The 22,378-nt window shown below is 45.1% G+C and overlaps 1 protein-coding gene across 1 annotated transcript in view; it reads left to right on the top strand.

Moving 5' to 3' along the window:
* LOC143956836 (uncharacterized) overlaps positions 1–22,378 on the top strand; it is an 87,874-nt gene that overhangs the window by 280 nt on the left and 65,216 nt on the right. The window lies entirely within an intron of this gene.

Raw genomic sequence — 22,378 nt, 5'->3', positions numbered from 1 at the left:
GCAGCCCTAATATTTACAGGGGTCCAGCCAATCTCTTGGGGAGGATGCCCAAATGGTGGCTGGGAGAGTGCATAACTTAGTTTGGAGCCTTAGACAGAGGGATTTCTAGCCTGAAGGGCTTCTGACCTTCTAGGAATATCAGCTGAATATTCTGCTTGTGATCAACAAGGTCCCAGCTCTGTACAGCTGGGGGTCTATCCTGCTATAAACTTGTTGGTGCTAAAAGAGGGCTTTCATTGGGGATCTGGTCTGGAATATTCACTGAGGAGTCTGTCTACCTAAATCTGGAGGGAGGCATCCAAGTACCTGGGGACACGGTGAGTACAGACCTGAGTAAAGGATCCTAGTGACTGTTGCTGCTATTAACCCCTGGTGTACTTGTAGCGGTACCCCCACGAGGGCTGCTGATTGACTCTATACCCCACTGGCTACCCCGACTCTGTAGATCCTCTCTTACCTCTGACACATCGGGTTCCATGCTGTAATAGTTCAATATCCTTCAATACCTGTATTAAACACCTTCCCACTGAGGCCTCAATACACACACCAAATTGCAGTACAATATTCCTTATATTCAACAACACAATGCAATGTCTAACATGTACTCAATGGCTCCCCCTAGGTGATAATTTAAAGTCCAGACCACAAATAGAGTAACAGTGCCTGGTAGAAAGGAGGATGGTAAACGTTTTTTGACTCCAGATATGTTCAGCTAGCCTGTACTTTAAACTGCAGTATTTGTAATCCACAGAGAAAGGGAGAAGAAATCACTGTGTAATAAATGGTATGTTGATAAATGCTTAACTGAAGAAATAAGGCACTTGTAGATTTCTCCTGATATATGTGAGTGTAATACAGTCCTGAGCTTACAGCGCAGGGAACAAACAAACCCCTGAGTTCAGCTGTATGATGCCTGTGAAGAAGTAGATCACCTCCGTGGAACTACAATTCTCACCAGCACTCTGTAAAATAACTCACTCAGCAAAACTGTGCACTTTACTGGAATGGGCAGGGGCCCTTTCACCACAATAGACTCAGAGGCTGTGAGGCTCCATCCGGACTCCCCTCCTGATGTCTCCATCTGATGAAAAGATGACGCATTACGTCACAACACGTGACTTCATCAGGGAAATCCCCTGATGAAGTCACGTGTTGTGATGTAACGCGTAGGGCGTGGCCGGAAGTTCAATAAACCGGATGTGCCGCAAAGGAGCGTGTTTGACACGTGGATGCACACAGATAAGCTTCTTTTTATTATTTTAATGTAAGAGGCCATTTGGTATCTTTAATAAATCGCACAATGTTTACATATAACACTATGGGAGGCCTGTTTTCTTTAATTTTCCCTAATGGTGAATGCTGACCGTCCACCATGGAACCATGGGACTTGGAGGCTAACCCAGCTCACAATAGAGAGAAAATTTGTCCATTAGACCAAGACCCATATTCATTATTGTTTTCACATGGATATCGATCAGGAATACGGACGTCACATATTTGATCCCACCCTAGGATATTGATCTGAGGCTTATCTCTCGCCTTCTGGAGGTAATGGATAATATGTTAATTTAGAAGATGTTAATTTAGAAGATTGGTCATCGATGCGGTGTTGTGTGACGGGGCGGAGCGTCATGACGTAGGAGCGGCCGCACGCCGGATCTCCCGAGATCCTCACTCTGTCTCCCCCTCGTCACGCTCTCGATGCTGGGCTGTGCGCAACTCTGTTGGCCCACGGAGAGCTCCAGCAACGCCGCGCTGACTCGAACCAAGCTGCGGCGGCTCCCGTGATCCTGGCATATGCGCGTACTGTGCAAACGCTGACAGCCACCCTTTGCTCGGCGAATCGGCGGAAGATCTGGCAGATGCCTACCCCTCAGTGATGAAGACCCCCTGACTAGCAGACAGCTGTATCCGAAACCTGGTGTCAGGAGAGGAGCCGTGTACTCAAGGAGCTGTGTCTGTGCTTGCCGGTGTCTGGCGGTCGGTCTATGATGACAGGACAGCGGTAAGACAAGCGGTCACAAGGGGAGGGGGGCAGCCCAAAGCTGGAGGTGGCTAAAGACAGTATACCTGATAGGAAGGGTCCTTTCCCCCTGGTTATAGCTTGGGCTCACCTGTGAGTACCCCCCTCCCCCCTCCCTTTAATGGCATAAGAAGGCTGTTATTGAATGTCTTTGAAGGTCTACCCTCGAAGGACAGTGTTTCTTTGCATACCCCAAACCTGCCGCTGCTAGATTATAAGTGTACGTGGAGAGGAGAAGGGGAAGCTATAATAAGAGGAAGAATAATAATCTGCTTACTGCTGGAACTCGCTTTATCTGCTAAACCCTCTTTTGTTTGAACACAAAATTACAACTGAACGAGTATGTATATAACCAAAGGATGAAGTTTGCGCTGTTGTGAACAATTGAGGTTGGATGCATCTCGATGTTTTGATATCTGACGCAAGAGTTTCTTTTGCAGGAAAAACTCATCTAAAACCTTTTCTGGCTGTGTGACTGTTTTGACTGCCTCCATTTAACAGTTAAAGGACTGGATATATTTGATATTGTTTTTTGCTTTTTTGATTTTAGGGTGGGAAAATTTGTCATCAATGTAAGACGAACTCAGTATAACAGCTGTAATAATATTAATATCAATAACTTTTCGCTGCTTAGCCTATTACACTATAGGTATACCGTTGAGTTAGACGGTATGGACTCTGATAGAGGATTTATCTGCGGCGTGGAAAGCAGCTGAACTAGGTCTCATCCCCCCCTTTTTTTTTTTTTTTTCTCTTTTTTTTTCCTCCTTTTTTTTTTTTTTTCTTTTTTGGGGTTGAGAGTAAGCTAGCCGTTGCTGTTGTTACCCCTGATTTAATCGTACCTCATTGTGGGTGGTCCTAGGCCTCTGGGAGATTTTCAGTGGTTCGGAGGGAGGTATATTAGATTAGGGTAGAGATAGGGGGGAAGAGGGGGAAGGAAGGAAAAGAGAGGGGGTTGATAGTAAGAAGGAACACCTGGTGAGTGTTAGATAAAGGGAGGAGGGTTTTCAGTCCTGCCAAAATGAGGGGAAAGACAAGTAAAGTCAACAAGACAGTCACCCCGGCTACAAGTCCGGTCGGGATTCAAAAATATCTGGCTGCAAATTCTAGTATAAGAGAGGATGAAGGGTCCGATAGCCCCAGAACAGAAAAACCTATCCGCTCGGGCCCAAGTAGACAGAAGGGGGAAGAGGGTAGGGGGGTAAAAAATCCTGCCATAAAGTCAAGTGAGCTTAAAAAAAAAAGCGGAGTAAACCCACAGAATGTAGAAGTAGACCAGAATAACCCCCGGGGAGAGGGGGAGGTGGTTAACAGAGAGGCAGAAGAAATGGTTCCGGATAGCCATAAAGAAACCCCCCAACCCCCACAAATTAGGGAGATGCTCTCTGAGATGTTCTCGAGAATGGAGATCTCTCTAAGGGCGGATATCGCAACAATAAGAAGCGATATAGGTTTGGTATTGGGGAGAGTTGAGGAGTTAGAAAACAGAGTCGAGACTCAAGAGCGTAAGATGGATGGAATCTTAGAGCAGATAACAGCCCTCCGGAGATCAAATAGAACAATTAGATATAAGTTGGAGGACCAAGAAAATAGAAGTAGGAGGAAGAACATACGGATAAAAGGTCTCCCCGAGACATATGGTGGGTCCGCCCTGGGAGAGATAGCTCAACAGATTTTTAATCCCTTATTGGACAAGGAAGTTACAGCCCCATTGAAAATTGATAGAATACATAGAATGACTCGACCCCGGGGGATTAGAACAGAAGCACCTCGAGACGTCATAGTGAGATTTCATAATGTAGCAGAAAAAATGCAGGTAATGAGAAGAGGGAGAATTCAGCCTGGGGTGGTCCATGAGGGCACGGAACTGCAGATTTACCCTGATTTAGCGGGTGAGACATTGGGAAGGAGGAGATGCTTAAAACCACTCACTGAATTACTGAGAGCGGCGGACATCCCATATCAATGGGGATTTCCAGCATGCCTCATAGGGAAGAAAGAGGGACGATCTGCAGTTCTGCGCTACCCTGAAGACCTCCCAGAATTTTGTGAGCAGTTAGGTATATACCCCGCCCCTCAGATAGAATGGGGGGGTGAAGATGTATTAGGGGGGGAGGGGAACAGCACCCAGGGGAGGAAAGGGCATGGTCGACCGAACAGTTGGAGTCGAAAGTAGATTATTGGAAGTGAGATGGATTAATAGGCCACGCTGAGAGCGGAGGAGTGTGGGGGGAGGGGAGATGGGGGGAGGGGGGGAGGGAAGGCGAGGGGGGCCTCGGGCAGATAAGGGTATGAGCCCCAGGGACACTATGGGGGTGAGGCGAACACAAATATCGGCCCACCAATGCCATAGGCTTAACGGGAAGGGGGATGTCCTACCCAGTCTTACGAGACGTGCCGTTATAGGACGAGGGGGGAGGGGGGAGGGGGGAGGGGGGAGGGGGGGAGGGGGGAGGGAGGGAGGGAGGGAGGGAGAGGGAGGGGGGTGGTTTTTGGTTGGTTTTTGGGGCTCTCACTCGGTCCTCCCATGGGGCTGGGGGGGACAGGTAACACCGGACCCACCAGACGCTTAAGGGAAGGAAAAGGAAAGGAAAAAAAAAAGGGAAAAAAAAAAGATAGAGGGGGAATTACCCCGGTTTGAGAGGTATGGTAGTCCTTAATGTTACCACTTATAATGTAAGGGGTTTAAATTCAAAAAGGAAAAGATATAGGATAAATGACGAATTGCAATACATGGATGCAAATATAGTATGTCTTCAAGAGACGCATATAACATGTACTTCTGGGATTACATTGAATTCGGCCAATTTTCCGGTGTGGTTCTATGGGGACTCCCCATCCCCCTACTCGAGAGGGGTTGCGATAGGGTTTAGTAGAACAACTACATTTAACTTAGTTGAGCGTCTGGTGGATCCGGAGGGTCGTTACCTGTGCCTAAAAGGTAGGCTGTTCAATTTTAAATGTACAATTGTTAATATCTATGCCCCAAACAAGAATACGGGGAGATTCCTGAAGAAAGTATTGAATAAAATTGAAGACTTTAAAGAAGGGAAATTAATCCTGGCAGGAGATTTCAATTGGAGTATGAACCCTAAAATAGATACCACAGGGGCGGGCCCTAGGATATTGGAACATAAACAGAGAATGTTTCTAAGGGCATTAACTTCATATCAAATATACGATACTTGGAGAACACTGCATCCAAAAGATAGGGATTATACATGTTTCTCCTCGGTCCATGGTTCTTTCTCCCGAATAGATTATATTTTTCTGGAACACTCATTTTTAGGGTCACTTAAGAAGGCGGAAATAAAGACAAGAACAGTCTCAGATCATGCACCTGTGTGGATCCAGCTGGAGATTGGGGGGGACCATGGACCGAGGATGAATTGGAGACTGAATGAATCTCTATTACAGGATAAAGATACAGTAGAAAGGATTGAGCAGGAGATTGCACAATTTTTTAGTTTGAACGACACACCGGAAACCTCCAGCCCTGTATTATGGGAAGCACACAAGGCAGTTATAAGAGGGGTATTAATAGGGATCGGTGCAGGGAAAAAGAGAGAGAGGGTTAGGAAGAAAACCCTACTATATGAGGAAATTCAGAGATTAGAACAGACGAGGAGACCATGGGGGCTGCGGGACACCCAGGATTTGATAATAAAAAAACGAGAGTTGGAAGAGTATTTGGAGCAGGATAGGAGAATGGCCTACCATATTCTGGGAAGAGAAAGGTACCAATGGGGGAATAAATCAGGTAAATGGTTGGCTAGGAGGGTGAAGGAAAAGAAAAATAGAACTTTCATCCCAAAAGTAAGAAATGCTGCGGGGGATTTACAAAATATGCCAGATGATATTGTGAATACATTTTTTACATATTACCGGGGCCTCTATAATATCGGGCAACAGGATAAGGTAGAGAATCGAGTAGGGGAGGAAATAAAGGATTATTTAAATCGGATAGATATCCCCAGGGGCAAGCAATTAGAAATGGAAGTACTAGAAGCTCCAATAACAAGGGGGGAGGTTGAGATGGCGATTAAAAATACAGCTAAGGGAGGTTGCCCGGGACCCGATGGTTTCCCGATCTCATATTACAAGCAATTCCAAAAACAGCTAGTCCCAAAATTATGCGATTATTTTAATGCAGTGGGGAAGGGCGAAAAATTTCGCGAGGAGACACTCTTGACACATGTGGTCCTGATCTTGAAAGAGGGCAAGGACCCAACTGCAGTAGAAAGCTATAGGCCAATTTCCTTGCTAAACTCAGATATTAAATTGTTTGCAAAAATTATGGCTGAAAGATTGAGACCACATGTGCCAGAGTGGATACTGCAGGATCAGGTTGGATTTATTGAAGGGAGAGAAGGTCGGGATAACACACTAAAGACTATTATGTTATGCCAAGAAGCTGTAAGATGTGGTGCCCCCACGGTACTCATGTCAATAGATGCGGAAAAGGCATTTGACAGAGTGGGGTGGGGATTCCTGTTTGAAGTGCTGGTAAGGTATGGATTGGGGGAGCGGATGAGGGGCTGGATAGAAGCCCTATACACCCACCCTAAAGCTAAAATAAGAATAAATGGGGCCCTGTCTTGCCCCCTTGAGTTGTTTAACGGGACAAGACAGGGCTGCCCGTTATCCCCATTATTATTTATATTGTTGCTTGAACCCCTATTGATGTCCATTAGGATGAACCAAAACATTCATGGGATATGGGCCGCTGAGAGGGAGTTTAAGGTCGCAGCATTTGCGGACGACCTCTTGCTCTATATTTCCAACCCCGGGTCTTCCATACCAGTAATAATGGAAGAATTATCAGATTATGGGAAGGTCTCTAACTTCAAGGTTAATATATCTAAATCTGAAATTTTGAACTTAAATACCCCAATAACAGAGCAGAGCATCCTTCAATCTAAATTCCCCTTTAGATGGTGTGAGAGGGAATTGGCCTATTTGGGAATAAGGTTGACATCGGAGATGAGGGATCTGTTTGATGCCAACTATATACCCATACTAAATAAAATTAAACAACATCTGGAAAGGTGTCAACATAAAGCTCTATCATGGACAGGTAGAATAAACGTAGTTAAAATGTTTATTTTACCAATTTTCATCTATACATGCCAAATGATCCCAATAGTGTTACCACAGGTTTACTTAAATAAACTCAAAATTTTGATTAATAGATTTATATGGAAAAAAAAAGTGGCGAGGGTGGCACGGAATATCCTGATAAGAAGTAAAGAGAGGGGAGGGCTGGCAATGCTGGATCTTCAAAAGTATTATGAGGCTATAGTAATCTCACGAATACCGGATTGGATACACAATAAAAAGGGTAAGGATTGGGTTGAACTAGAAATTAAGTTAAGTAGAAGGGAATTAGGGGAAATAGTATGGATACCTGCAAAATATAGGGAATTAGGCCTTAACACAAACACACTGACAAAAAACTCACTTCAGATATGGGACACAATAAATAAGAGACATAACTGGGATCACAACTCACCATTAATGCCACTATTGGACACTACATTTTTCATCCCAGGTCATGAGGAATATTTATATTATAGTAGATGGGTTAAGAAAGATAACATTAAGTTATTGGAGGTGATGGAAGGTAATAGGATGTGCACATATGAGGAAATTATAGGGAAATGGGGTCACAAACCATTAGATAAATGGAGATATTATCAATTATATTATTTTACTCAGGCTCTACCACAGCCATTACGGGGTAAGGAACAATTTAGACCATTGGAGAAGTTATTAGCGAATCGTCAGTGCCTTGAAAAAAGGATTTCAAAACTTTATAAAATCTTAATAGAAAGAATAGAGCAAAACTACCCCCCCCTATCTTGAAAAGTGGGAAAGGGAAATTGGGCCCTTAAGTAATGACTATCATAGAAATAGGATAATTAGACGAACTTATTCGGTTGCCATAGACTCACAAACACGAGAGATGTCATATAAACTTTTGACAAGATGGTACATAACTCCACAACAAGGAAATAAAATATGTAGCGCGACCCCCCGGTTATGCTGGAGAGGCTGTTTGGGGACGGGGTCATTTGCCCATATATGGTGGCTTTGTCCTAAGATACAGACATTTTGGGATAAAGTAATAGAAACTATCTTTGAAGTAACAGGGGAAAGGATTAGGAGGGATCCATGGGTATGCCTATTCCATGATATAGAAAAAGGAGAGAGGGAGTATGGGTATTCCTTAATCCCCTGTTTATTAAATGCTGCTAAATCATTGATACCGCTAAAATGGAAAAGGTCTGAGCCTCCCTCGATGAGGGAGTGGGTAGAAAGATTAGAAAGGATACGAATTATTGAGGAGTCAATGTACAAACTGGATAATATGGAGGAAAGGTACCAGAATAAATGGCGTCTTTGGCTACTATTTGGTAAAACTGAAAATTATTTGAAGATGGTGGAAAGTTAGTTAAAAGGAATCCCATGGAGTAGGACCGAGTGAGAGAGGGATGGGCAGGGGGGGGGGGGAGGGGAGGGAAAAGAAAGACAACCTTTATAAGAAATGATGATGTATTTTTTTTACTATGTGAAATGGGTTTTATATGAATTATAGTTGTTTGTATATTTTGGAAAATATCAAAAATAAAGAAATATAAAAAAAAAAAGAAGATTGGTCATCGATATGGATATTCATGACTATCGTCACTAATTCATCACTTTGATGTGGACACTCATATTTATTGTCACTAATTCATCACCTTGTTTGATTTTTGATATATATATACACTTTAATTTCGAGTCTATCCACTGTGTTTATTTTATATACATATTTTGGATTATTTTATTATTTATGTGTTAGAAATCTGTGCAGATCACTACCATTATTATATATTCCCCTGTGTGTATAGTGTACACCTTAGATCTTGCAGCAGTTTCAGAATTTCACACTTTTAGCCCAGTTTGATTTTTTTCACTTATTTTAGTAGCGTGAGGGAACTCACTTTAAATTTTCTAGGCCAGGGCAATTGCTGCGTCCCATCCATTGGTGGCAGAGGTTAGAGCAGAGTCGCCCCCTACCCAACTAACAGTGGGAGGTGTAGCTTCAGGAGCTGACCTGCGAATGGTATGAATAAGCTCTCCAGAACTCTCTCCCAGTGTGCCATACGTGAGCCTCTTGGGAGGGTGCATATCCCGCCTCAACCGCATGGGTGAATATGTTCCAGCAGTCTGTGGTGAATCCTCGGTTGTTTCCTTGACATCGGTCTGAACACTTACAGTGGTGTGAAAAAGTGTTTGCCCACTTCCTCATTTCCTGTTCCTTTGCATGTTTGTCACACTTAAGTGTTTCGGAACATCAAACCAATTTAAACAATAGTCAAGGACAACACAAGTAAATACAAAATGCAATTTGTAAATGAATGTGTTTATTATTAAAGGTGAAAAATCCAAACCATCATGGCCCTGTGTGAAAAAGTGATTGCCCCCTAAACCTAATAACTGGTTGGGCCACCCTTAGCAGCAACAACTGCAACCAAGCGTTTGCGATAACGTGCAATGAGGCTTTTACAGCATCCTGGAGGAATTTTGGCCCACTCATCTTTGCAGAATTGTCCTAATTCAGTTACATTAGAGGGTTTTCGAGCATGAACGGCCTTTTTAAGGTCATACCACAACATCTCAATAGGATTCAGGTCAGGACTTTGGCTAGGCCACTCCAAAGTCTTCATTTTGTTTTTCTTCAGCCATTCGGTGGTGGACTTGCTGGTGTGTTTAGGATCATTGTCCTGCTGCAGAATCCAAGTTCGTTTCAGCTTGAGTACACAAACAGATGGTCGGACATTCTCCTTCAGGATCTCTTGGTAGACAGCAGAATTCATAGTTCCTTTTATCACGGCAAGTCTTCCAGGTCCTGAAGCAGCAAAACAGCCCCAGACCATCACACTACCACCACCATATTTTACTGTTGGTATAATGTTCTTTTTATGAAATGCAGTGTTCCTTCTACACCAGATATACTTGGACACACACCTTCCAAAGAGTTCCACTTTTGTCTCATCGGTCCACAGAATGTTGTCCCAAAAGTCTTGGGGATCATCAAGATGTGTTGTGGAGAAATTGAGACGAGCTTTGATGTTCTTTTTGCTCAGCAGTGGTTTTCTCCTTGGAACTCTGCCATGCAGGCCATTTTTGCCCAGTCTTTTCCTGATGGTGGAGGCATGAACGCTGACCTTAACTGAGGCAAGTGAGGCCTGCAGTTCCTTGGACGTTGTTGTGGGGTCTTTTGTGACCTCTTAGATGAGTCATCGCTGCGCTCTTGGGGTAATTTTGGGCGGCCGGCCACTCCTGGGAAGGTTCACCACTGTTCCATGTCTTCGCCATTTGTGGATAATGGCTCTCACTGTGGTTCGCTGGATTCCCAAAGCTTTGGAAATGGCTTTATAACCCTTTCCAGACTCATAGATCTCAATTACTTTCTTTCTCAAATGTTCCTGAATTTCTTTGGGTCTCAGCATGATGTGTAGCTTTTAAGGATCTTCTGGTGGACCTTACTGTGTCAAGCAGCTCCTATTTAAGTGATGTCTTGATTGTGAACAGGTGTGGCAATAATCAGGCCTGGGTGTGGCTAGAGAAATTGAACTCAGGTGTGGACAACCACAGTTATAGTATGTTTTAACAAGGGGGGCAATCACTTTTTCACACAGGGCCATGATGGTTTGGATTTTTTTTCACCTTTAATAATAAACACCTTCATTTACAAATTGCATTTTGTGTTTACTTGTGTTGTCCTTGACTATTGTTTAAATTGGTTTGATGTTCCGAAACACTTAAGTGTGACAAACATGCAAAGGAACAGGAAATGAGGAAGGGGGCAAACACTTTTTCACACCACTGTAATTAATGTAAAATCACTAAAAACAAAATAAATTAAATAAATCATAAATCACAAAAATATCTCCACTCGAAAGTCCAGTGACAAGGATAAAAGTAAAGTGCGACAGCAGTGTCCGTATCAAGGAGTGCTTTTATACACCCATCCACCTAAGAGAAGGTCCTAAAATCAATAATGTCCTTTAAGTGGTGGCTACAGTCACTTCATTATAGTCATCAGAACATTATTCCACATGCCAGGGCTGGACTGGAACAGAAATGTGGCCCTGGACTTCATCCAGACCGGCCCCCTTACATCAGAGTGTCCCATCAGCACCCCTTACATCAGAGTGTCCCATCAGCAGTCCCCTTACATCAGAGTGTCCCATCAGCAGCCCCCTTACATCAGAGTGTCCCATCAGCACCCACCTTACATCAGAGTGTCCCATCAGCCAGCCCGCTTACATCAGAGTGTCCCATCAGCACCCCCCTTACATCAGAGAGTCCCAACAGCAGCCCCCTTACATCAGAGTGTCCCATCAGCAGCCCCCTTACATCAGAGTGTCCCATCAGAAGCCCCCTTACATCAGAGTGTCCCATCAGCACCCCCCTTACATCAGAGTGTCCCATCAGCAGCCCCCTTACATCAGAGTGTCCCAACAGCAGCCCCCTTACATCAGAGTGTCCCATCAGCAGCCCCTTACATCAGAGTGTCCCCTCACCAGCCCCCTTACATGAGAGTGTCCCCTCACCAGCCCCCTTACATCAGAGTGTCCCCTCACCAGCCCCCTTACATCAGAGTGTCCCATTACCAGCCCTAGATCACCAGATTAAAATATTCAGCATATAATGAGCTATGCGTCTGCTTACCGCCGGGTCCTTCAATACTTAAAGCCTGCTGCGAGTCCCGGGAAGACGCTAACAGTGTTGGTATGCCTGGTCGCGTGGTCACCCTGGCGGTGAGCAGACGCATAGCTCGTTATATGCTGAATCTTTTAATCTATCTTGTAAGCATAACGTGTGCAGGGAGGGAATTGTGAGTTTAATAAAACCGTGTTACACTATGCATTTTTTTTTCCCTTGCATTTATTACATGATCCGTATATTTTAAACACTCTGATCTGTCCAAGTGGAGGAACGAGGAGATTGAGTGACCTCTAGTGGCTGAATTTGAGACAGGCTCCATTGATATATGCCATATTTATCTGCGTATAACACATGCCGGCGTATAAAGCCGCGTACACACGTAGCCGTCTGTCCGACATACTTAGTCTGGCGGACTTCCCGCCAGACTGCCCGTCGGACTTTCCGAACGGGCTACTTGCCCACACACGGCACTTTTTCAGCGGACTAATACGGCGTACTAAGTCCGCCGTACTATCCCCCCTACTTTTGAAATGAACGGACTCGCCCACAACGCGGAGGAAAGTCCGCTCATTTCGAGCGCGTCTCCAGGTAGGCGGGGCCCGCGAAGGAGACGTCGCTGGCCCCGCCGCCTGGTATGGATTTAAAGGGGAACCCCAACGCCGAAAAAAAACGGCGTGGGGGTCCCCCCCAAGTCCACAACAGACCCTTGTCCGAGCACGCTACCCCGCCGGCCAGGAAAGGGGGGGCGAGCGAGTGCCCCCCCTCCTGAGCCGTACCAGGCCTCGTGCCCTCAACATGGGGGGTGCCTTGGGGAAGGGGGGGCCCCGCGGCCCCCCCACCCCAAAGCACCTTGTCCCCATGTTGATGAGGACAAGGGCCTCTTCCCGACAACCCTCGTCGTTGGTTGTCGGGGTCTGCGGGCGGGGGGCTTATCGGAATCCGGGAGCCCTCTTTAATAAGGGGGCCCCCGGATACCGACCCCCCACCCTATGTGAATGAGTATGGGGTACAATGTACCCCTACCCATTCACCTGTAAAATAAAGTACAAAAAAAACCACACAAGATAAAATAATTTATTGCACAGCTCCGGGGGTCTTCCGTCTTCAGGGGTCTTCTCGCCGGACTCCTCCGCTATCTTCTTGTAGCTCTTTTACTAGCGGAGGAGCCCGGCATTCTTCTTCGTCGCTGCGGCCTCTTCTTCCGACTTCGGGGATCTTGTCCCCCTCTTCGGTTCTTCTGTCGGGCCACCGCGCCTTCTTATAGCTCTTTTACAGGCGGTGGCCCGGTCTTCTGTCTCCGCCGCCTTCCGTTCTTCTTCTTCTTCTCCAGGAGATGTTGACTCGACAATCTCTCCGGCCGCAATGCCAGGGACGTGCTGCGCTGCCACTTATATAGGGACAAGGGGCGGTGTCACATGGGTTTATGTCACATGGGTTGGTGTCACATGGTGACCCCACCCCCTTACGATGTCACAGTCCCGGAGGATGCTGGGACTGTCGCCATGTGACATCAACCCATGTGACCAACCCATGTGACATAAACCCATGTGACACCGCCCCTTGTCCCTATATAAGTGGCAGCGCAGCGCGTTCCTGGCATTGCGGCCGGAGAGATCGTCGAGTCAACATCTCCTGGAGAAGAAGAAGAAGAAGAACGGAAGGCGGCGGCGACAGAAGACCGGGCCACCGCCTGTAAAAGAGCTATAAGAAGGAGTGGTGGCCCGGCAGAAGAACCGAAGAGGGGGACAAGACCCCCGAAGTCGGAAGAAGAGGCCGCGGCGACGAAGAAGAATGCCGGGCTCCTCCGCTAGTAAAAGAGCTACAAGAAGATAGCGGAGGAGTCCGGCGAGAAGACCCCTGAAGACGGAAGGCCCCCGGAGCTGTGCAATAAATTATTTTATCTTGTGTGTTGTGTTTTTTTTTGTACTTTATTTTACAGGTGAATGGGTAGGGGTACATTGTACCCCATACTCATTCACATAGGGTGGGGGGTCGGTATCCGGGGGCCCCCTTATTAAAGGGGACTCCCGGATTCCGATAACCCCCCCGCCCGCAGACCCCGACAACCAACGGCCAGGGTTGTCGGGAAGAGGCCCTTGTCCTCATCAACATGGGGACAAGGTGCTTTGGGGTGGGGGGCCGCGGGCCCCCCCCTTCCCCAAGGCACCCCCCATGTTGAGGGCACGCGGCCTGGTACGGCTCAGGAGGGGGGCGCTCGCTCGCCCCCCCTTTCCTGGCCGGCCGGGTAGCGTGCTCGGACAAGGGTCTGTTGTGGACTTGGGGGGACCCCCACGCCGATTTTTTTCGGCGTTGGGGTTCCCCTTTAAGTCCATACCAGGCGGCGGGGCCAGCGACGTCTCCTTTGTGGGCCCCGCCTACCTGGAGACCCACTCGAAATGAGCGGACTTTTCTCCGGGCGGGAAAAGTCCGCTCATTTCAAAAGTACGGCGGACTGGCATACACACGGCCGGATTGTCTGCCGAAATGCGAGTCCGGTGGGAAGATTGGAGTGCAACAGGGCATTCTAAGTCCGCCGTACTTTCGGGTCAAAAAAGTATGCCGGAGGCTACACATGGGGGGATTGTCCGGCGGACTTGAGTTTGCCAGACTTTTCCACCCACTTGTTTGATCGTGTGTACGCGGCATAACACGCACCCCAAGTTTAGGATGGAATTTAAAAGAAAAAAACTTTTAGGAGGGAAGTTTAAGGAAAAAAACTTACATTTAAATGCCCATCAATTCAGCCTTGTCAGTGTCATTTGCAGCCTTGCATTGCAACTTGTCAGTCATTTGCAGCCTTCCATTGCAGCCTTGTCAGTCGTTTTCAGCCTTGCATTTTTCAGCCTTGTCAGTCATTTGCCGTTTAAAAATGGCACCGGTAGTTCTCGGCCGTTCTCGGCCGTTCTCGGCGGCTTTCGGCTATTTCCGGCCACACTCGCCCGTTCTCGGCAGCTTTCGGCTTTCTGGAAGCCGCTGAGAACAGCCGAGTGCAGCTGAAGATAGCCGAGAACGGCTGAGTGCGGCCGAAAATACACGGAAGCGGCAGAGAACGGCAAAAAGGTTCAGCAACAGCGGGGGATTGGCGTATAACACGCACCCCCTGATTTCCCCCTGATTTTAGTGCGTGTTATATGCCGATAAATACGGTATCTCTGGTAAGCTTAGCCCTTGTACACACGGTCGGATATTCCGATGGACAATGTCCGATAGGACTGTGTTGTCGGATAATCCGACCGTGTGTGGGCTCCATCGGACTGTTTCCGTCAGAGTATCCGACGGACCAAGTTTTCCAACTTGGCTATAAAATTTTCTGACAACATGCTCTGATCGGACATACTCCGATCATTTGTAGCCTACTCCGATGGACAAAGTGCCACGCATGCTCACAATCAAATTTGGAGACGGAAGCGCTCGCTCAGGTAAAACTACCGATCGTAATCGATATAGCACATTCGTCACGCTGCAATGTTAAAAATTCTTTCATGCAGCACATTCTCTTGTTCTTTACAATGCTGCAAGAATGAAGTTGTTTTGCTGCTCATATTCACACACACTTCTCCCGAACGTATTTCTTTATTCTTTTTACTCATTTCAGCAATACAATATTTTAAATCGTCACATCTCCCCAATCTTTTTTTTTTGTTATTTTTTTTTTATTTTGTGTTTGTTTTTTTTAATCGGCATCTCCTTTTTTGACAGTTTGCTCATCTTGGCATTTTTGGGGTGTGTTTTGTGTGTCAACTTACCACAACACCATTATTATCTTTTTAATTTTGTTTTTCTTTTTTAATCTACAGGAGGTTGTTTGGTGTTGGTGCCCCTTGTTATTCATTTCACTTTGTTTTTTTGAAATGTACCTGCCTGCTCACAAATAAACTGTCCTTATTGAAGTAAAACACATACGCAAGTATTTCTTCAACCAAAAAAAAAACTTCTCTTTTGGCGCAGTGGGGAGAGCACATGGCAGGGAGAACGCGGGTGCGCAATCAGAGTTCCACTAACAAGGAGGAGGGTGAGGAAAGCCCGGAGCCCGAAACGTCACGATCCTGGAGGAGAAGATTTAAGGCCTCAAATATGTCTTTTGGAGAGATGTTGGAGATGGTGGACATATTGAAGAGGAACGACTTTGATGGGAAGTATGGACCTTACCCAAACCCAAATATCAGAAAGGCCAAGATCATGACTAAAGTTGTGAAGAGTCTTCAGAAGAATTTTGGGGTACGACGATCTAAGGATCAACTGAGAAAATGCTGGTCAGACCTGAAACTGAAGGAGCACGATCAGTACAGAAGGATCAAGCGAGTTCTTCAAAAAAGTAAGTAGTTGTCGTGTGTTCATATGATTATTATTGCTTGCATACTGCTCCATGTGCTTTGATTTAATGTTGTACAGTTTAAAATGGCCACTTTCATGTTCATGGGTTCAATCGTTCGTAATAAACATTGTTCGTTAGCCCACTCCCAAAACGATGTTTTCTCAAATTACACTTCACTACACTTCTTCACACTGCAGGTAAGTATTCCAGCATTAGAAAGTGTCCAACATAATGTTCTCACCTTTGAACTCGGACCAAACACACAACTGTACGACATTTCCAAGCAATGTTTCATATTCCTATTTCTGCCCTCTGTGTGCTAAGTATTCCTTTTTTACATTCTCATAGGGGAGAGAAGACTCGGGAAGTCTGAGGACACCAGGGACCCCACACCTCAAAGAAGGCGAAATTCCAACACCAGAAGCGGAGCAGGAGGAGGAAGGAGAGATTGTTGAAGTTGGACAAATTGTCACCACGACCGGTGAGTGTTGGAGACCACAGCTTACGGTAAGCTAATCAATGTATGACGGCATGTTTATAATACATGGCGTGTTTATTTTTATTTTTTTAGGTGATGTGGAAGAAGAAACACATTTTACCAGTGAAATTGCCCAGATCCTGATTGGGGAGATAATGGGGTGCAATTGCGATTTTGGAAATTATACAGGAAAACATCAATGATGTTCAACATAAAATGAAGAACATCATTGATGTTTTGGGGAGAGTTTGATACACCCCAAACTAGCTCGGGTATTTTGTTTCTCAAACAAACAACTTTTGTATTTTACTAAAAGCCAAATTTGGAAGATGCACACAGTGTGTCAACATGCCCTATCTCCCATCATGGGGGATCAATGTACGTGTTTTGTGGAAAGTGGCTGAGATGAAGGGGTTGCACCCCCAAAACATGCACATTGATCCCCCATGATGGGAGATAGCACATGTTGACACACTGTGTGCATCTTCCAAATTTGGATTTTCCAGGGGTGACACCCCATGTGATGAAGGCAATATCAGCCCAGTTTGTACATACTCATGTCTGATATTGTCTTCACTTTTCAAAGTTTCCTGTGTTCTGTATGTTACACTTTGATACATGCCTGTTTACACAAAAATGCCAAGTTACAAAAAAATAACCAAAAATAATGTTTTCTATACACCCAATATGTTGGTTTGTTGTAAAACCCTTTTCTAAACGCACATGTGAATGTGCTTTGATTAAAAAGTGAAATTATAAACAATGTGTGGCTTCCTTTTTCAATGCGCAAAAGCAGTATTTGGAGTAAAGTTGTTTTCTGTGGCAATGGGTGTTAACTAAAGGCAAATCCACTTTGCACTCCAAGTGCAGTTTCAGGTGCACTTTTGCAGTGCACTTGTAATGCATAGTGGATGTGCCTTTAGTAAATAACACCCACAGTGATGTGTAAATTTCCCCAATCATGCCATTTTCATGACCCCACATATTTCTGCCATGGTGCTGAAAATGAGCAATATTTTTGTCAGTAATGCACTACATACATTAGCAACAACAACAAGGTGTGTGTGTAGCAGACCCACAACATAATAAGATTATCTGAAGAAGAGACTGTCCCCTCATCTCACTCTGAACTTGGGTTTGCACTGTTGTAGAAAAAGGCCCAAAAAAAAAAAAATACATATGAGACACCTAAAACCAAGCCAAGCAGTAAATGAAAGCAAAGATTATTGTAGTTTCAAAGAAAAATGTATTACAAAAATGCCTCTCAGACATTGTCTGGCATATCAATGGCCCCCCTACCCACAAAGTACGCCATGTATGGGGTTCTGACCTCGCGGGCGCTTTGGGGGGGAGGGGGGCAAGCCAGGACGAGCAGCTTCAAGGGCCATGAGATTCTAATTTTCATGCAAGTCTGCATCTGGGCCAACTGAGACCACATAGTTAGCTGAATGTCTTTTTACGAAATTGTGCAGAACACAGCAGGCAAGCACTATGTGATTGAGTTTATATTCCGCCATGTCGATTGGCATCAAAAATAGGCAGAACCGGCTGGCCAGTATTCCAAAATTGTTCTCCATGACTCTTCTGGCTCTGGCCAGCTGGAAATTAAAGATCCTCTGATCGGGGGTGAGGGTCCTCTTTGGGAAAGGCCGCATCAGGTGGTTTGCCAGGGCAAACGCCTCATCCGCGAGGAATACGAACGGGAGTTCTTCGACATTCTCCTCTGGGCGTGGCAAGCCCAGACTGCCACTCTGGAGACACCAGTAGAACTCCGTCCATGGGAACACTCCACCATCCGACATCTGGCCATTTTGCCCCACGTCTACATAAAGGATGTCATAGGTCGCTGACACCACCGCCAACATCACGATACTATTAAACCTCTTGTAATTATAATAGTATGACCCCGAGTTGGGGGGCGGGACAATGCGGACGTGTTTCCCATCAATTGCACCTCCACAATTGGGAAAGTCCCAACGGCTGGCAAAGTGGGAGGCCACAGTCTGCCATTCCTGTGGCGTTGAAGGAAACTGTGGAGTGAAACAAGAAAAAAAATTTGTCATTTGGCACATCAACATTGCAAGCAGATTAGACACAAACATTTTTGGCCAAGATCAGTATAACATTTTGGGAAATTAGTATTTAAAGCCTAAAGTATAAGGTCCCCTGCAGGCTGAATGAATTCGACCATAAATCTTACCAGAAAAAAGGTAGGTATAGTGTATATTGGGTTTGGCAAAGTCAGCAGATAGAGGATTGCTATCAGCTGACCTAGCAGTTGGGGGGAGAGGGGATCCTAACAGGGGCGGACTGACCATTGGGCCACTCGGGCACTGCCCGAGGGCCCCATACCACTAGGGGGCCCCATCAGGGTTGCCAGCCTCAGTAAAAACAGGGACAGTATGTAAAAATGTATGTTTTTTTTTTACAGCTGTCTCTGAAATGTCCCTTACCGACATCCTTTTGGTCTAAAAATCCAGAGATTATAGCTGTGCTACCTCTCCAGTACCTTCTCAGCCAATACAAACATGTCTGTGTATACTGTGTGATTGTATACTGTGTGTGTGTGTGTTTGTGTCTACTGTGTGGCCCCAGAATCTTTGATTGCCTGGGAGCCCCATAATCTCCTATTGCCCGGGGGCCCCTTGAGTTGTCAGTCCGCCCCTGGATCCTAATGAGTTTAGCCCAACCAAAAATTTAAGCACACACATTTGATACACATTTTAGGGGGTGTTTAGGGGAAAGCAATACTATGGAGCTGACAAAATAAATTGCTAAGTGACTAGGCTATAGGTTTATGGCCCCAGAAGAGCATGCTGGGGAAGTTAGTGAAGGCAAATATGCATGAAGTACAAAAAAGGAACTTGAAAAGCTTCCAGCATGCATGAGGACAAGGGGGCACATCATATCAATTAGAGCATATTGCAATCTTGGTAATTAGGGAATGAGGAAAGAAATGCAATACATTAGCAATCATTAAATACATAGAATGTGAGGTTAAAGGAGAAAACTTACCATCATATAGTCCTTCTGCAGGACCTGAATGATGGCAGAACAGGTCTCTGGAATAATGATCCCCAGAGCCTGGGGGGAGATGCCTGTGGAGAACTTGAGGTCCTAAAGGCTTCTCCCTGTCACCAAGTAGCGCAACGTGGCAATGAGCCTCTGCTTCGGAGTGATGGCTTGCCGCATGCAGGTATCCTGCCTGGTGATATAAGGGGACAGCAAAGGCAGCAGACGGTGAAAAATGGGGTCTGTCATCCAGAGATAATTCCTGAAATCATCAGGATTATTCTCCCGGATCTCACGGAGCAAAGGCATGTGGGAGAACTGGTCATGCTGGCGCAACCAATTCTTGGTCCACAAACTCCTCCTCGCCCTGTTCATGGACCGGGCTTGTGTGAAAGCTAAAAGCCCTGCACAGCACAAACTCTATGACGAGTACGTACATGAAACATGGTTTAAAAGGGTCGGCTGGTCAGAACGGACAACAGAAAGCACTGATAAACAGCAATGGCTGAAAGAACGACCTGAAAAACAGAAACGAGCAGACAATAAGCAATGCAAATCAAAGCGTACTATACCAAGATATAGTCCACAATGAGAAACTAATGCTTACTGACTACACACACTGATAATCAGATACGCACCTACAAGCACAAGCTGAAGAGCAGTACCGAACTGAAGCACAAATCTGAAAAGCGCGCATCGTCTCTCACCAAACTTCTGCTAACACCCGATAGACACGAGATCAGCAGAAGGAGCCCAAAGGGTTGCCGGACGTGGTGCTGAACTTCCCTTTTCTAGTGCCGTCGTACGCGGCTTACGTCACCGCGTTCTTGGCAACTGGAACTTCCGACAACTTAGTCCGACCGTGTGTATGCAACACCACTTCTGGACCTCTTCCGGACTAAATCCGTCGGAATTTATCCGACGGATTTGGTTGTCGGAATGTCTGACCGTGTGTACAAGGGCTTACACACAAAAAGGGGAATCAGTTGGTGCAGTGGTGGAGGAGAAAAGGTCTATCAGCATGCGGAATAATGTTCTGATGACTATAATGAAGTCACTGTAGCCGCAACTTAAAGGACATAATTTGTTGATTTTAGGACCTTCACTTTTGGTGGATGGGTGTATAAAAGCACTCCTTGATACGGACACTGTTGTCGCTCTTTACTTTTATCCTTGTCACTGGACTTTTGAGTGGAGATATTTTTGTGATTTATGATTTATTTAATTTATTTTGTTTTTTGTGATTTTACATTTTTTGATGCTGATATTTTTCTTGTGTCTAGCTCTCAAGTAGCACATGTGATATTTTTCATATGTGGCTAGCTACAATTTCAATTCTAGCGCTGTCATTGCTTACCATGTTTACATGCTAGAGCATATATTTTATTTTATTTCACGTTACCATGTTACGATAGCAGCTGATGATATATAGAACCATAGTGTATATTCTCTAAGTTTTGTCCATCATTAGAAGTGCTGGGTCCAGCAGTATTTCTGGTATTTTTACATATTAGGGATTGGTAACAATTCACTGGAAAAGTCTATCAAATCTCTAGTATCTTGCTCAGGAACAACTTCCACAACTCTGGTTCTTTCCACATCCTGCAGAGGTGGCATTGTCTGAAACTCTGGTCCAAGGGACCTTCGGACCGTCTTATGTATCTCCATTTGCCGTTGAGGTACCATACTGACTGTTTCTTTTGGCTGTTGGGGTATCATTATGATTTTCTTTTGGCTTTTGGGTTATCATTATGACTTTCTTTTGACTGTTGGGGTACCATTATGACTTTCTTTTGACTGTTTGGATATCATTATGACACTTTCTTTTGACTGTTGGGGCATCATTAAGACTTTCTTTTGACTGTTGGGGTATCATTATGACTTTCTTTTGACTGTTGGGGCATCATTATGACTTTCTTTTGACTGTTGGGTTATCTTTATGACTTTCTTTTGACTGTTGGGATATCATTATGACTTTATTTTGACTGTTGGGGCATCATTAAGACTTTCTTTTGACTGTTGGGGCATCATTAAGACTTTCTTTTGACTGTTGGGGTATCATTATGACTTTCTTTTGACTGTTGGGGTATCATTATGACTTTCTTTTGGCTGTTGGGTTATCATTATGACTTTCTTTTGACTGTTGGGATATCATTATGACTTTCTTTTGACTGTTGGGTTATCATTATGACTTTCTTTTGACTGTTGGGGTATCATTATGACTTTCTTTTGACTGTTGGGGTTGACTTTCTTTTGGCTGTTGGGGTATCATTATGACTTTCTTTTGACTGTTGGGGTATCATTATGACTTTCTTTTGACTGTTGGGATATCATTATGACTTTCTTTTGACTGTTGGGATATCATTATGACTTTCTTTTGGCTGTTGGGGTATTATTATGACTTTCTTTTGACTGTTGGGGTATCATTATGACTTTCTTTTGGCTGTTGGGGTATCATTATGACTTTCTTTTGACTGTTGGGGTATCATTATGACTTTCTTTTGGATGTTGGGGTACCATTATGACTTTCTTTTGACTGTTGGGGTATCATTATGACTTTCTTTTGGCTGCTGGGGTACCATTATGAACTTTCTTTTGGCTGTTGGGGTACCATTATGACTTTCTTTTGGCTGTTGGGGTACCATTCTGATGGTGGAGTGTTAATGCAGTCGCCATGGAGTGGCCAGTGCCCTTGGTGAGGCATACACGAACATCCCTAAAAGAACAAACAGATCTGCCGTGTCCATACTGACTGTATCTTTTGGCTGTTGGGTTATCATTATGACTTTCTTTTGACTGTTGGGGCATCATTATGATTTTCTTTTGGCTG

This window comes from Lithobates pipiens, unplaced genomic scaffold, assembly GCF_037356315.1.
Source record: "Lithobates pipiens isolate NorthernLeopardFrog02 unplaced genomic scaffold, aLitPip1_a1.2 Scaffold_44, whole genome shotgun sequence".
Classification (NCBI taxonomy): domain Eukaryota; kingdom Metazoa; phylum Chordata; class Amphibia; order Anura; family Ranidae; genus Lithobates; species Lithobates pipiens.
The sequence above is the reverse complement of the archived record's forward strand: the minus strand, read 5'-3'. Positions and strand labels throughout refer to the sequence as shown.